The following is a 4,849-nucleotide window of genomic DNA, read 5'->3' as shown; positions in this document are numbered from 1 at the left end:
AGAGGTAACAATATCAAAAGATAAGAGTTCTTCACAATTTGATCTATGAATAAAATGTGATTCCAGTAAAGATTCTAAATGATATTTTTAGACTTTCTAAAACTTATTCTAAAATTTATATTAAGGCATATAGTCCTCAAATAGCTAAGTCATCCTTAATGAAAGAGGACATAGAAAGAAGAACTGACCTGCAGATATAAAGATTTTACAAGGCCATAGTGATAAATTCACCATGGGGTCTGTGCAGGGATAGGCATGAAGACCAGTGGAACAGAACAGAGGGCTCAGTGGCAGACTCGTGTGCACCTGGGGGATTTAATACACGACAAGAGTGACATCACAAAGAAGGGACGAATGGTCTGATGGTGGTATTGGAAAATTAGCTCATTGTATGGGGAAAAATAAAACAAAATCCTTACTTAACCCCTCCTACAGAGATGGGTTCCAGGCAGAGTAAAGGTCTAAATGGGATGGCAAAATTATAAAGTTAACATAGGAAAATATTTTTGTGACTTAAGTGCAAGGAAGGATTTCTCAAACAAAAATTCATAAGCACAAAACATCAAACCCAAACCTGATAAATTTAATTACATCAAAATTAAGGTTTTCTGTTTAATGAAGGTCACCATGGGAGATGTTAGAAGACATGTGACAGAATGGGGGGAGGTATTTGCAGTATCTGAAACCAGGGATTAACATCTGGAAGTCCTGCAATCCAAACAAGATACTTCCCCAATAAAGAAAAATGGTCTGAGGTTTTAAAAGACAATTTCAGAGGAGGAAACGCCTAAAACTAACACATTAGCACATGAAGACACATTTAAAATCATTAGTAATCAGAGAGAGGCATGTTAAATTACAGCGAGATCTCATTGTACCTCTATGAAACTGGCAAACATAAGGAAGGGAGAGAATATCAGCTGCTGGTGGGGTCAAGGGTACCAGGCTCCCCCGTGCATTGTGGGAGGTGGGGAGAGTGTAGGTTTCACTGCCTGGAGAAAAGTGAGGTGCCGCTGCTGAGCCAACCATCCCGCTCCTGGTTATTTACCCCAGAGAAACATTTACTGGTCTAGAAAGGACTCCACCGATGACATGTGTTGCATTACCTGTGGATAATGGAAGTTGATGGCAAAGCAGGGTGTCCACTGCTGGGAGAGTAGAGAGGTAATTATTGTGTGTCCATGGACACACAGCAACTGGGGTGGATCTTAAACACACAGTTCTTAGTGAAAATGTAAGAAATGGAGATATTAATACAATATCATTAACACAAATTAAAAACACCAGGAGTATGCCAAAGAATGCTCATTTGGTGGGGGGAGCGCATCAGAATTATGTCTATGTGGGCAGGGAATGGGAGTGGGTAAAGGGGAATAAATCACTTTACAAAGGAAATTAGGTGTTGCATGGGAAAAAAGGGGCAATGCGGCCTGTGCTCCATTCTACCAGCCTAACATATCACATTTGCCTTTTCCTCCTCCCTTCCTGGCCTCATCCCAGGTGAATTCCCCACAGAGGTAATCCCAGGGTGAAATCCGGGACTGATGTCCACATGCCTTCTCTGGGGATTTCCCTTGGTCTAATTTATCCTTCACACTTTATTTTTCATGACTACGTAATGTTCCAGCCAGAAGAAAAAATTATTCTTTATTATTGAGAATGAGGTGATTCCTACATTTTCATCAATAACAGCAACTATATAACCTTGTCAGGACACCTGCAGTATTTCTCTGGACCCCGCTGCCCACTACAAGGCAGCATTACAAGTTTTGTGGGCCCTTTCCTTTAAAAACAGAACAGAAAAAATTATATTTTGTGACTGCATTGGTACAAAGACAATTATAATCCTGGGTGGATTCATAATTATATATTCATTATCAGTCTATTCATTTTTTCTTCGGAATTTAAAATAAATTAAAATTAAGCATTTTCATGGGCCACTAACCTAATGGATAAGTTTTCTCTGTCCCATGAGTTATATACTAAACCAGCAGTCCAGCCTGGACTAGAACCAAGACTCAGGGAGCCTGGTTCTGTCCACTATGACAGGCAGCCATGCCAGGACCCACACTGGTTTCCATATGTTTTGAAGAAGGCCATATTGACCATGCATGGAGCAGAAGCCGTGGTGTCCTGGTAAATGTTTAACAACTACCTGATGAGAGAAAAAGCCCTAGTCTGTAGCATTTGCCAATTTCTGTGGTGTAAGTAATCTCATGGCCAATTTTAAGCTATCAATATGACATCACTGAAGGAAAAAGTTTCAGAGTAGCTCACACTTACATAATATTTTCGTTGTAAAGATACAATAGGCATAAATGACCTCAAGAGCTTAGATAATAATGAAATGCAGTAAAATAATTAGGAAGTGATGAGTTTTGAGTATTTATTACCTTTGTTTTTAATATAATCTATTTACTTATACGTTTTTATAATTTAAATTTTAATAATGGCTGTGTTTGTCAATGGGCTCACAAACATTCCTGAAGTTTAAAAAAATCAGCTCTTGCAAGCTGGCACAAGCTGGCTCCAGCCCACCACTGGCTGAGGGACATGCCACAGTGGGTCTTCTGGACCCAGACCTGAGTAGTGTCAAAAGACTACATTTCCCAGAAGCCTCCTCTCCCAGGACCGGCCGTCAGCCTTGAAAGATGTTACCACGGAGACGAGCTAACAGAGTGTACAGGCTGTCCTCAGAGGGGTGAGATGGGAGCAGGGGTCTGGGGTGGCTGGACCCTGCCTGGCAGCCTGGCAGGGGGAGGGCGTGGGTGCGGGTGGTAAGGGCGCTTCTTCTATCTGGGGGGCTTTCAGCCGCAAACTTTCTGGGGAAGTTTTCAGCGTGCGTGGGGGGAGGGGCGGGGCGGAGGAGGAGGTTCCGGCTGGGGAGGGGATCCAGGGAAGGGCTTGTGGATGGGGAAAACCTCTGGGCAGAGTTGGGGAAACTGTAAAGCAGGACTGCCTTCCCCAAACTACGCTGTAGCTGATGAGGCAGCCTGGTTTAAGGAATAAATATTGCAGGTTCTGGCCCAGCTCCACCTCTGATGATGGTGTTCTGTGACCTTGGGCTCAGGGCCCATCTTAGTGGCTGTCCCCCTCTGCACACTGACACCTTGGCCTTCTCCCCTTATGTGTCTTTCCTTACCCTGCCTCCAATAAACCATCCCTTCTAGAACTTTCCCATCTCTTTAGGCCCTTAAGTGCATGGGTTTCAGAGCCAGAAATATACAGGTTCAAACCCCAGGTCTGCTACTTGCTCTGTGACCTTAGGCAGAGCACTTAACCTCTCTAAGCCTCGATTTTCTCCTCTGCAAAGTGGGTATTATAATTATATCTGCCTCATAGGGTCTGTAATGGAAAAACTCAGTTCAGTCTCCCACCTTCTGTGTTTCTCCTTTACTACTCACACAGAACCCTTCACTTTTGACACTTCGGGTCACCAAATGTGTAGGTTTTTCCCCCACCGAGCAATTCCCCACGACACTAGCTGGGTGTCCTACAACTGAGCTCAATTCTGATACTGCCTACTTGGAGACAGCGTCAGATCCCCCAGGTTAAGGGCTTAGTCCCACAAGCCTCTTCCCACCCCATTTCAGATGCCAATGGCAAGTAGTCGGTCCCCAGGTTACCCACAACTTCTGTCCGGCTTGGCTACCATTTGGGGGTTCCCATGACTCCCTCCTTGGGTTCTGTTAGTTTGCTAGAGAGGCACACAGAGCTCAGGGGAACAATTACATTTACCAGTTTATTAAAGGACATGGTAGAGGATACAAATGGACAGGTAAATGAAGTGATACGCAGGGAGAGGTCTGGGAAGGTCCTGAGAGCGGGAGCTTCTGTCCCTGTGGAGTTGGGATGTGTCATCCTCCCAGGACGTCACCTTCCCAACCTGGAAACTCTCTGAACCCCCTACTATTGGGATTCTATGGAGGCTTCCTCATGTAGGCTTGGTCAATTATTAATTCCATTTCCACTCTTCTCTCCTCTCTGAAGGATGGGGGAGGGGCTGAAAATTCCAAGCTTCTAATCACGGCTTGGTCTTTCTGGTGACATATCCCCATCCAGGAGCCATCCAGGGGCTCACCCAGAGTTGCCGCAATAGGAAAAAAGACGCGTCTGGTGTTCTTATCACTTCGGAAATTACAAGGGGACTGGATCTTTGGTCCACCATAGTGAGGCTGGGCTCTGAAAAGGGCTTCCCTAGGGCACACAAGCACATATGGTATTTCAGTGTGTCCCACCACACAGAGGTCCCCCACCCTGAGAGCTGACACAGGGCTTGGCCAGGAGAGTGAGGCTGTGTCACTCCCACCTGCCCCTTGTCCAGGTGCCTTAATGGCAGCCCCATTTTTGCCCTCTCTGTGTTCCAAGTTGGTGATGTTACCTCTTTTTTTTTTCTCTTCCTTACTATTATGAATAATTTTCTTATTTAAACTTACTGGACTTCATAAATATATTTAATAGGAAACTTCATAATACTACAGTTATCCATACAGCATTAACATCACCTGCCAGAAAGAGAAGGTCACTGGCAGAATAAATAAACAGAAAACAAAGCAAGGTTAGTAAGCCTGAGCTACCCGCTCCTGCGCTGACAATAGCTCTCAGTCTGTGACCTGCGCTGTCGGATTTAAAGGGCAATTTGCAAATGTCAGAAATGTGTTACAGGTGTGCTAGCACCACGTGGAGACTTTCTCCTTGATGGAAAGGAAGTTTAGGAGGGACTCGCCGCCTCCCTTCGTGATCTAAACCACCTAAAACCTCCGCCCAGGGACACAGGTGATGTTGGTGGCTCCTTCCTGGTCTGAAGTCGGCCACTCAGAGTGCATTTATTCCTCCTACAGAGACCTCA

The sequence above is a fragment of the Stenella coeruleoalba genome (genome assembly GCF_951394435.1).
Source record: "Stenella coeruleoalba genome assembly, chromosome: 20".
NCBI classification, from domain to species: Eukaryota; Metazoa; Chordata; class Mammalia; order Artiodactyla; family Delphinidae; genus Stenella; species Stenella coeruleoalba.
Note: the sequence above shows the minus strand (reverse complement) of the source record.